Source organism: Protobothrops mucrosquamatus, unplaced genomic scaffold (genome assembly GCF_001527695.2).
Source record: "Protobothrops mucrosquamatus isolate PMUCROS unplaced genomic scaffold, P.Mucros_1.0 scaffold194, whole genome shotgun sequence".
In the NCBI taxonomy this organism is placed as follows: domain Eukaryota; kingdom Metazoa; phylum Chordata; class Lepidosauria; order Squamata; family Viperidae; genus Protobothrops; species Protobothrops mucrosquamatus.
This window is the reverse complement of record NW_015386550.1, coordinates 1135663-1148436: the sequence shown is the minus strand read 5'-3', so window position 1 is coordinate 1148436 and position 12774 is coordinate 1135663. Positions and strand designations below refer to the sequence as shown.

The 12774-nt window shown below is 36.4% G+C and overlaps 1 protein-coding gene across 1 annotated transcript in view; it reads right to left on the bottom strand.

The window, feature by feature from the left end:
• The window catches only part of TOX2 (TOX high mobility group box family member 2), a 213930-nt gene that overhangs the window by 40501 nt on the left and 160655 nt on the right, over window positions 1-12774 (bottom strand). The gene's annotated exons all lie outside the window — the stretch shown is intronic.

Sequence of the window (12774 nt, the reverse complement as noted above, 5' to 3'; positions counted from 1 at the left end):
GTTTCATGCTGGGAAAAATTACACTTAATTTGTAATGGAACTGTTTCCCTCATATCAAACACTTCTATGTTAGCTTTATTTTTAGTTTGCAGAATATTCAGCAATGTATTTTTAGATAAAATTGTACTACATTTTTAATATCAATCTATTGCTGAGGATTTCCTCAGGTGCTAACATTCTCCTACGGGTAATATTTGGCAAATTAAGGCATCCCTTGAATTCAAATGCCATGTCTTACAGCAGAACTGTTATAATGGGCTAACCCTATAATCCTGTACTAATCTGACTAATCAGCAGTATTAGCAGTTATTTTGAACTGGGTCATGCAGTATTCTGACTCCCAAATATCAGAATTTGAAAGTGGGAAAGTGGAGATACCTCATTGCAACATGCAGTGGACTTCCTGGTTGTACTTTGCTTTTCAAAATAGGGTCATACAAATTTGTTTGCTTACTTTACTGTATATTTCAGCAAGATAGCCCCATTTTATCATCAAAAAAGAAAGTCATAAAATGTTACCATATAATGGAAACAACAATGAAGAGATTAATTCTTGAATGTAGCCAAATATGTACAGATGGAAACTACAAGTCTGGGTCCAAAGAAATATACAATATTTTACAGTAATAGTTATACGAAGAGCTGGTGACAGTCATGGTTAGAAGCCCCTTAGCACAGTGCCAGTTGTACCCTTTCCTAGATCATGAGACCCTGTGCACTGTCACTTATGCCCTGGTCATCTCCCGGTTGGATTACTGCAACATGCTCTACATGGGGACACCCTTGAAGAGTATTTGGAAGCTACAACTGGTACAGAATGCAGCAATGTGGACAGTTCTGGGGGCCCCTTGGGTGGTGCATGTGACACTGCTGTCATACAAGCTGCACTGGTTGCCAGTTTGCTTCTGGGTCTAATCCAAGGTGTTGGCCATTACCTTTAAAGCCCTTTATGGCAAGGAGTCCAGGAATTATCTTATCCCATTGGGATTAACCTACCCCACTTTTCTAGGGGAAAAGGCCTATTCAGATCCAGTCGGCCTAAGAATTTCAAATGGCAGGATCCAGGAGAAGAGCCTTTTCTGCTGTGGTTCCCACCCTCTGGAATATTTTCCCATCACAGGTGAGATCTGCCCCTGCACTCCTGGCCTTCGAGAAGAGCCTAAAAACATGGTTCTGCAACTTGCCTGAGGCCCTGAAAGGGGCTCATTATATTGGGAGCAGCTGACTGGATAGAGAAAATTCTTTCCTCAAGGCTACACATCATCTGGGTTTTTAATTTTAATTGCTTTATTCTATTTTAATTAAAAAAAACTTTTATTATATTGTAAGCTACCCAGAGTTGCTGTATTAGTAAGATGGGCATAGAAAACCAATAAATAAGCAAGCAAGCAAGCAAGCAAACAAACAAACAAAGTGATACAGTAGAACAATTTTTTGGTTCAGTTTTCCTAAAATAATACTAAAATTTGAAAAAATAATAGTTTAATATGTGAAACTAGCTGGAAACCTGAAAACAAAATATTAAAAGAGTTTGGAAAGCACAAGTAGAAGGAAATAAAAGATTTTGTTTACAGAACAGGATTTCTTATACAATTCTCAATTAACATATTTATTTAAAGTATTTTTAATGGAAGATAAAATCCACTACTGTCAATTTAAAAAAGGAAGGACAGCTTCAAATGCATTTTTATTAGTCAAATGAATTCAAATCTGAATTGACGAATTTTTTAAAAAAATCATGTTCTTTTTGAAATTTGGAATGTTGAGCTTACATGAAGAAAATATCAACTGATGCAAATACAGCTTCAATAGTTAATGTTTCAACAAGAACCTATTTCCTTAAATGGAATGTTCATGACAAAGAGCACGGAGCTCACTAGTTTTCAAATTGCTGGAGGCCAAAGGATTTGAAATTAACACTTTTTTGAAAAAAGCATAAACTTATCTCTGAAGTCCATCAAGAATTTCTATACTTTTGTGCTCTTATATATCCTTTATGATAACTCTACTATCTAAACCAGTGGTTCTCAACCTTTTTAATGCCACGACCCCAACCCGTCGTAAGTCGAGGACTAAACTGGTCGTAAGTTGAGGACTAAACCGGTCGTAAGTCGAGGACTAAACCGGTCGTAAGTCGAGGACTACCCAACCGGTCGTAAGTCGAGGACTTTCCCTGCCCGGGAGCGCCACGCATGCGTGGTTCCGCCCCCTGTGCCGGCCGAGGCGTAGCTGGCAAGCGGCAGAAACGGAGCAGGCCGACCACCAGCTGGCCCAGCTCAAGGGAGGTAAGGCACCCGCCGGAAAAGGGGAAAAAAATGGCGGACAAAAAAAATGGCAGACAGCCTTGCTTGGCGACCCCTGTGAAATGGTCGATCGACCCCAAATGGGGTCCCGACCCACAGGTTGAGAACCACTGATCTAAACACTGTTTTTTCTTCCTAATGCTTATGCGTGGAGCTACACATCATCTGGGTTTCCGTCCAATTCTGTTGGTTTCCTCAAATTTATTTTCTTAAAATTCTTGATATTCCTCTTAAAAACTCCCAGTGTGTGTGGAAACTGTTTTCATTCCGTATTGTATTTCAAGCCGGTGGCAGTGAAGTCAGTAATTATGACCAAGATCACAATGGACACATTATTACTATCATAAACTTTTCACAAGGCTGTTCTTCATCTGAATTTATATCTATTTATCTGCTTTAGAAGTTAAATTTGGTTATGCAGCATTATTCTAATTATGGTTAGAATCTTTGCATTCAAAGACAATTTACTCTTTTAAAGGCTAGATAGAAGGGGTAAACCAAGATTCTTTCCACAAGCAAGGTTTGGGATTTGTGTAGTTCTCAAGCAGCTGAGCCACTTAACTATTGGTTTGAAAATGTGGTATTTCTAGTTGTGTTGATAACCAATGGCTGTAAGATTATGGACTAGGAAAGGCATTAAAGACCCAGTAAAAAGTGAGGGATTTTTGGTCACATTTAAATAGCAGACTGAAAGGAATCATAGGGTATCTTCCTCCTCCTCTGGAAAACCATATAACAGTTTTAACTAAAGTTAATACAAATCTATAATAGTGAATTATATAAGCAGAAAGAGTAAGTTATTTCTGTGATATCCAAAGAACAAAATGTGATCTCCAACAAAGCCCACAAGATTCTATCGTTAGTTAGTTCTCCTTCAAAAAGAGACAAGATGCTCAAAAATAGTGGCCTATCACTTTCATTCTGCTATAACTGCTAACATTAAAAAAAAAAAAAGGGGGGGGAGACTTGTTAATAAAAAAGCCAGAGCACTGAAATACAACTGCTCCTTCACTTGTTTTGGAAATAAAATTAATCCAGATACTTAGGTACTATCAATTGAGACCCAGTAGAAACCAGCAGGAGACAAATCAAATACTGTCTTAAGCTTTTGCCAGACTCTCCCCTCCCACTTTTTATATTAATCTGATTAATGTTAACATGACTTTAAAGACTCAGGGCTTTATTTATTAACAATTTTCATTTCCAATAAGCCCACTGAGGTGCAATCTCTCATTAGCAGAGGACTCCTGCCAACTCCATTAGCAGCTCATAAAGTAAGAAATGTAGGGAAGAACTGGAAGGGCTCTGTAGGCTTCAGCAGAAATAAATCCAAATTCAGAAGCAGATTTACTGCTACAGGTCAGGAATCAAGAGCTTTTCTACAGCATTAGACAGCATGTAGGGCTCAGATGTTCAAAAGACACAGGGAGGGAGCTTAAGAGTGGGGAGCTGGCAAGGTTTTGTAAGAGCTGTTCTTGTCAGTTCTGTTAAATAAATAAGAGAATTCAATATACTTTTTAAAATGCGTCACATTTTCAATCCATTTCTATTTGTCCTCCAAAGAGCTGAATGTAGAATTCTGTAGCTGAATGACAAGCAGGCTTGTTTTATAGGACTTGTTCACAGGAATCTGTCCACATGACTTAATGATGGCAACATGAGCTGAAGATTTTAATGTGCGAATGAACAACTGCGAAGAACTCTAATGCCAACTCAAATTATCTCAAAAACAATGGTTGTTGCTAAACTAGCTTCCAGATTAAGCTTCCAACAGAGAATCAGAGAATTATACATTTATATGAATCAGATTATACATGTCAAAATCCACACAATCAGCTATTTGTATACAGAGCTTCTCCTGCAGCTCTGGAAAAAAAGGTCAGGATACAAAGGACATTTTCTAGATCACTTGCAGGAAAAGAATTTGTTTCTGATTTAATAAATTGTGCAGCAACTGTTTTAAAATGCTAAATACCATTCTATAAGAAGCAAAAAGAAAATGATCATATCTACTTATCTAGCATCCAATGAAATCCTTAAAAAAAGAAACTAATATTACATTGTCAACTTTCTCTGTTAAGCAAGGTTATTTAAAAGAGCTAGTTCTAATTACATGTAGAATTATAAATTTCTTAGAGCTCTTTAGATTGCATCTGTTTCATGAAGATGTTAAATGTTAAAGATGATTGGCCAGCTAGTAAGAAAAATAATGCATTCTCCTTATTTTTCATTCATTTTTTATAATTATTGAAAGATATTATGTAATGTGTTGAGTTTTAAACAAATCTAAAAGATCATTTCCATCTATAGTTACATTAGTCTCTTGGGCAAACACTGTATTAAGATTTTTTTAAAATTCTTATTATGGAGCCAGTGGACCACAACACCTCCATTTATCCATTAAATATGTAATCATATTTTTTCTTTAAAGTGAATATTATTTATACAGCAGAGCAGAACTAGTCCAGGAACGTAATTATGAATATGAGACCTGTGCAGAAACTTTATTATGAAAAATTTCAGAAATGAGTATAAAGTCAATCTAGCCCCATTAATATCAGTAGAAAGATTCCAGATAACCACACGTGGCTTGGATTGGGCCCCTGAGATGCTTTATCCAATACACTAATTAACATTGTTACCACTCTATCTTTTTTATGATTAAGCTATCACCATCATGTGTTACAGATGACAAAGCAGAGTTAATAATTAAGTGGAAACTGCACACATACACACATACAAATACCCATAAGTGTTTATACAATAAATTAGCACTGAAATGGTAAGGGGCATATATTCTAGATCAGTGATTCTCAAATACTTTGGTCTCAGGATCCAGTTACATTCTTAAAATAACTGAGGACCAAAGAGCTGTGGTTTATATCTATCAATATTTATTTTATTAGAAATTAAAAATGAGAAATTTTAAAATAGTTATTTGACATCATGGACCTGATGAAAAGGTGTCATAGACACTTGAAGAACTGCTGTTCTAGGCAGACCAGATAGATAGCTCTCTGTATCAAGGATGCTGAAACCAAGGAAATGAAGGGTAATGCTGCTGTAGCTTTTATCATTGCAGCTTAATTAACATATATATCCAGTTAAACACGGCAGTCATGATTCTCTGTGGATCCCATACTCATAGAGAAGGAAGATGGGTCTGCTGAGCCCACTAAATCCTGTGGATTAGATAAGCCTGGCCCAGCTTAACCCAGACTCAGGCCAGAATTAGCCTTTTTTTTTAGCCAGATGCACTCTGCCCAGGATTTTGATCTACACTCAGTACAGTAATCAGAGTCTTGTAGCCAGACAAGGTTCACGAAGTATCAGCTGAGAAAGGAGGTGGGCAGTTCACGCCTCAATATAAGTTCTATAATTGTGGGCAGCTCATTATTGGAAGTAATAATCTCCCATTCATGATACTTGCTAATATTGTGCGTGAGTTTTGACTGACCTCTATGTTATATCCTTGCCTTTGGCTTTGACTTCTAGACTGATGTACCAAGTACTTCTGCGTCACACAGAAGTTGCGCCCACTCCAGCTTCGGCAAAGGGAAAAAAGTCACAATACGTTGCGACACATCACGTGACGCGGCGAGTTTGACACCCCTGCTCTAGGTCATACCTTATAATTCATCTGCATATTAAAAGAAACATCTGGTAGCAGGTATCATTTCAAGGATTTTTTAAAATGTATTTCCCACCACTGAAATTTATGTGAAAAATCTTCCAACTATCAAAACTAAAGAGGTTAACATTCTTTGGAATAGCGGAAAATTCATTGTAATAAAACATAATAGTACTACAACATCTAAGAATGATTTATGTGCAAAACCTGTGCAGAAGTAATCAAACAGCGTAAAAAATGACAGATTTTCTAAAGCAATAACTAATGTCTATTCTCTCTCTGAAAAAAAAAACCTATTCTGATCTGTCAAGCTTGATCAACCATTTTATATTTCTGCTTCCTTAGTAAACCAAGAGGTACAGCTAACTCAAATCAGCAACTTACAGGAGCAAAAACCACAGTGTTAATAAATTAGAAAGAAATTCTGCTATATGTTGTAGCACAGGATATACAAAGACAAAATTTGTAATTAATTTATCTTAAATAGATATGGACCACCCTTATCAAATTCCTGATTTTACATTGCACAAAAAAGATGTATACACACACACACAATTTTTGTTACCCGTTCAATTTGTTTCTGTTTCTAAGAATCTGTGTCATAGCATATGTAGAATGCATTGGAGAGGGGACAATTTCTGGTGGAATTTGAGATGTCTTGTTCAGAGTAATAGCTGTCTCACACAGGTGCCCAGCTGGTATTGTAAAATCAGTAAGCATTTAATTGAAACAAATGACTATAATAATAGTACATTATCCCTGCAGGCTCATAGCCATAACCATTTTAATTATTGAGTTAAGAGTCAAACTAATTTATTCTTTAAAGTAACAGCCACTTTTTTGGTTCAACTACTCATCCTGTTAAGAATATGAGTGAAGCAGTGGGGAAGGACTTAAAGAGGGAGCAATTTATTTCTGTAGGGGTGCATTTATCACACAGTAGAAGCTTCTTACTGTTATAGCTCTCAATCACTGGTTCAGACATAAGCTCAACTAGACCTAAGTATTGAAATGCAATGTGGTCCTCTCAAATCAAAGTCTGCTCCCTTCATGATATTGAATGCTGAGCAAGGGCCAAGGCAGCTAATACTAAATTCCTGCTTTAATTAACGTAGTAGTTATCACAATTTGATTTTCCCTCACAATCTTCTCACAGGATGTCTCTATGTAACATTTTAATTATGAATTTATACAGATTTCCCCAGATGACATTACCTACTGCTCATAAGCCTTGTTTTTACTTTTTAAAATTTCTATTCACAGAACATTTGCTCAGGAAGGAAGGAATACTGGAAGACCATATTTTAGTTAGGAGCTCTCCCTCCAACAGAGTCCCTTTCTACTTAATGTCCTATAATTTTCTGCAATGAAATATTGTATGGCATCCTAGACAATTAAGTCTAATTGTCACTCATAAACAAGGTGATGGTACTTTATGTTAGATACTTGCTTTATTTAAATTATTTACCATTGATTATTTTAATGGTCAGGTTCTTCTCCAAAGCCTTTGGATACCCTTGCCACTTTCTTTATCTCCTTCATTCCCAGATTTGAGCCAAGTCTCTTATGGAGGAGGGGGAGAAGGAGCCACATGCAGAGTTTTGACCAGCTATAATCCAGTATTATGGCATGTAATATTACTGGGAAAAGGGTTATCCAAACATAATTAATGCTTCATATAAAGACAAAACGACAGCCTACATGGTAAGAAAAGCTGTCAGAAACTGAATTACAATATTTAACTAATGGAGAAAGTGTTTAATTGTATCAGGTTTCACCCATGATCTAGAGATACAAGTGAATTGCAATTTGTTTTCAGTGTCAAAATTTGTAGATGGGAATATACCATTCAGGATTTTTGTTGCCCTATAGTTCAAAGTTTGTGTCTTGATTCTTCTGGAGAATTTATTTTTTTGTTGTTTTGTTAATCTTTGTGAAGCAAAACATGAAGATAATAGAAGACTGAACTCGCATCATATAATTTTGCAGTAATTAAGCAAAAGTTTCAGTGGGCTTTAGAGAAAATCTTTCTCTCAAATAATATTTATTCAGGAATGTTTATGACATTTGACTTGCTCATTACCTTCTGATTTTATGCCTGCTCTGTTTAATAATCTTTTTCTGATATTCTTTTCCCTCAGTGCTATACAGCAATGTGACCATTCTCATTGTATATATCTAGAATACAAAAACGATTCCCCACATTTTATGCACAGTCACATCATCGTTGTTTCATGCTTTTTATAGCTTTGCTAGTTATTTTAGATATTGTTTTCCCATAAACAAAAAGGTCTAAAAATAATGGTATATCTCTATGTTTTACTGCATGAATATAAAACATAATGATTTTAGAACAGAAAAGTAAAAAACTGTCTAAGAGAGAAAAAAACAGCATCTAGGGAAGAGCTCTGCAAGTATGTTTCAAAAGCATGAATTCTGACCACAAAACATGATCTAATATTTCAAATGCCATTAAATACAACTCATCATTGACTGATCATACAGCAAAAATGTAATCAATATTAAAACATGTCTTTACATGTATACAGACACAAAGGGCTGGGGGGGAGAGATTTTTTTTTTTGGTATTTTAGTGGAGCAAATTAAGAGTGCAATTGGCAGTTTTCTCCAGAAGACTGAATGTTTTTCAGCACTGGATTTTCCTAATGTGATTATTAATATGCTTGGAATAAGATCACAATGGTTTCTCCACTCCTCTCCGTACTTACAGTAGATGGAAGAATTGGTAGGATATGGTATGACCAAACCCATCTTTTTTATATCTGGAGGATTCAATTTTGCACTTCTATTTTATAGCTGAAATGTCAAGTTTATGCAAGGATTTCCCCTAAAAACACCACCTCCAAGAAGAGGCAGAAATGACCCTATGGCATTTGGCCTATTATACACTTCAGATAAGGTATCTGATCAGATGCAACTTTGCTACTAGAATTCTCCCTGAATGAAGGAGGGACAAGCATATATTAGAGATAATAGAATATATCTTCAATATTACTGGGATGATTTTAGAACATCAGTTTAATTTGTTGAATTAAAAAAAAAGAACCCGACTCCAGTTTAAGTAGGACAATCACCTGTCAAAAAAGGAAGATGTGGATTGCTTAAAAAAAGGGACAAAAAATAGATCAACTATAAATTGGTATCAACTATAAGACTATAATCTTATCAATATGTGTGCTTATTCAGTCTACTGGTGACTTGCTAGCTATCTGAATGGAGTGTTCTCTTACAATCCTTCTTAAACCATCAGAGTAGATTGTCCTCTATATAGTAAAACAGGGGAGATTAAAAGCCTTTTGAGTGGATCCTGACTTGAAATAGTTCCCTACTTTGCTTCTGTCACTTCTCTATCCTAACTGAAAAACTTGGCAAAACAACAACAAACTTTCAGCCAACTATAAGGAAGCTTAGTTTGGGAGGAAGTAATTTTCCAGAAGGAAAAATGTTGTAGATCAGGGGTCCCTAACCCCCGGTCTGTGGACTGGCCCTGGTCCGCTGCATGCCAGCAAGCGGGCCACACAAACATCCAAAGCTTCATACTTATTATCTTCAAACTAAATTACTGAACTACAATGTGCTTTGGACTGTCTTTCAAGACAACTTGGAAACTTTAGCTAATACAGGAGCAGCAGTATGAATGTTAAGAGGTGAGAACTGTTTCAGCAGAATTACACCAATGTTTCAGTCACTGCGTTGGTTGTCTGTTAGTTTCCAGATCCAATTCTGTGCCAGTTATGACTTGCGGAGCCCTCTGTGAAGTGGGTTGCACTCAGGTTGATAAGGAATTATGTCAGTGTCTCCCTTTGGGAAGTTAGAAGGATAGGAGTGAAGAAGAAGATATTTCCATTGCTACCTTGGTCTTGTGGAAGTTTGCCATCTAAGCTTCAGATTATTTCCTCCCTCATAACCTTTAGAAAAGACTATATTTTTTCATTGGGCCTTTAGAATTTAACATTTTTATTGGCCTTCTTCTTATTCTAGCTATTTTAATTAATTTTGTTATTGCTCTCATTTTTAGAAAATTATAAGCCATCTACAGTCTGTTGATTTGGCAGAGTAGAAACCTTCCTCCCCAGTAGGTTGCTAGAAAACATAGCCAACAGAAACAATGCCTCATTTTCTTTATCACCGAGACTTTGAGGAGAAAACAAAAATGCAAGGTAATTGCCTTTTAAAAATACATTTCATGCTAGTGTCCTTGCTTGCCTCAGTGAAAACCTGTAGTTATGTAATAAGCCACAATAGTTTTGGCTTCACCCTAGAGGTTATAAAATATACAGAGGTTTTCATGCACTTTGAGATGCCTTCTTCCTGAGGTTCAACTTTAAATAGTGGAGAAAGGAAAAAAATAAGAAGAAATAGAGATGCTTTTTAAAAAACAAGCTGATTGTTCTCCCCAGGACACAACACTAAAAACTGATATATATTTTTCTGGCTAAACTGGGTTAGCAAAAAGAAAACCCATAAAAAAAAGTAGAACCTTTTGAACAATAGTGAGAAGAATCATAAGAAGGGAGGTAAAGGTTAGCTAAATCAAGTTCTAGCTGAGAAGTCCAACAAAGCAAAACACCAGAGGCATTGCGTTCTCTAATGTTAACTTTGTTAGGCATTAGCAAACTGGTATGATAGAATTAAAGCTAGCTCTGAGAAAATAGTGGGAAGCAGTTAATTAAAAGAATGAAACTTTCCCTCCCTTCTCTGACTGTTCAGGTCACATTGTCCAATATATCTTCCAGTAATTATTATGAGAAGAAACTTTAGTTTGCCAAAACAACTCTTCAACGGTTTCAGCTCTCACAAGTTGATAAGGAACACCTGTGGATTCAAAACTCTTCCCCTCTTTCCCTCCCACACTGTTGGCAAGCTAGAAGCATGCAGTGGTCCTAAAGACAGTAGGTTTCATAGCTTGTCACCCTCCTATTTTGCCTTAACATAGCAAAGTCTTAAAAGCAAAAGAAGGCAAAAAGTGCCTCCCGCTACATCTAATTATTATCATAAGGGCTACAAATCATGCATATGATATTAGGTTATTGTTAGCCAATCGTACAAATGTCTCATCTATGTTTCTGCACTTAAATAATTTATTCCATGATCACAGACCACTTGGGTCTCCCAAGAAGTAAATACAATGTTTGACATATATTTTTTTTAATTTTATATTTAGATTATGTTGTAAATCTTAATATATTATATTGCTTTGATACAATGATATTTGTACAATATTGATTGAAGTTTATTAATACTCTAATGTTTTGACAGTTGAGAATAAAAATAAAGGTTTTATTAATATTAATTACAATATAGCAGTGGTGGCGAACCTATGGCACGGGTGCCAGAGGTGGCACTCAGAGCCCTCTCTGTGGGCACGCGCGCCATCGCTCCAGTCCTAGGCCTTCAGCTGGGTTTTATAAAACCTTTTCGCTTTAGGCCTCTGCCGCCGTGTACAAAAAAAAAGGTTCAATCAATCAGTCAATTTCAACTTCTCACAGAAAAAAAAAGATCTTGCAAAGTTGGAATTGATTGATTGAACTTTTTAGTCCCACTCAGTCTGCCGTTACCATCGCAGCCACATCCACCCAATGGGCCACACTCACCCAATGGGCCATACTCACCCAATGGGCCACACCCACCCAATGGGCCACACCCACCCGGCACCCAATGATGCATAAGTGGGTTTGGGATTGCAGTTTGGGCACTCGGTCTCTAAAAGGTTTGCCATCACTGCAATATAGGATGTCAGTGTTAAAGATTGTAAGATTATTTGGCATTTTTAAAGATTTTTTTTATCCCATCTTTATTATTTCTATAAATAATTCAAAGCAGCAAACATGCCTAATAGTTCTTCCTCATTCATCCAAAATTGAATATAATATTTAAAAAAAAATTCTATATTGCAATAAAATATTTGCTGGTCTTAGGTTAATTACGTAGTGTTAAAGTCTCCAGGGATGTGAAGGCTCAGCGGTTAAGATGCTGAGTTTGTCAACTGGAAAGTCGACAACCTGGGTTTGAGACCTGAGCACCACACGATGGGGTGAGCTCCTGTTATTTGTCCCAGCTCCTGCCAACCTCGCAGTTCAAAAGATGCAAATACAAGAAGATAAATAGATATCGCTTCAATGGGAAGGTTACTGCATTCTGTATATTCCTATTGGCCCCATGGTGACAGAAACATCTTTCAGACAATGCTGGCTTCCTCAGCTGAGAATTGAAGATGAGCACTGCCCCATTAAGTCAGTCATGACTGGCTAGGGGAAACCTTTAAATCTTTTACAGCCTTCACTGTATTGTTATTGTATTGTATTGTATTGTATTGTTGTTTTTTATACATGTTAATAAAGAAAAAAAACAAGATACAAGGAGCAAATTTGACAACAATCAAATACCAAAAAAGAAAAGAAATGAAATGGGTTTCTAACTTTCCTCTTTTTGTGTTAACTTATATACAGTTTTATAAACATTTAGGTCAGACTATAAGTGATTATATTTGCCATGCTACATGATACGTTGTATGTATGGGAACCATTCTTGCTTAAATTTGGTTAAGCCCTGTTTATTTTTATTCATTTTTTATTTTATTCAATTTTTATCCCGCCCTTCTCCTTACCGGACTCAGGGCAGCTGACAGCCTTATAAAACAGATACTACAATAAATACCTAATTTAAAACCAAATTAAAAAGAAATATTTACTATGGCCTATATAATTAAAATTTCTCTTAAAACCCCACTAAAAATTCCCTAGGCCAATCCCGCTTGTTGGAAGAGCCATGTCTTTAGGGTGCGGCGGAAGGAGGGGAGATCCGGGATCACCCGGATCT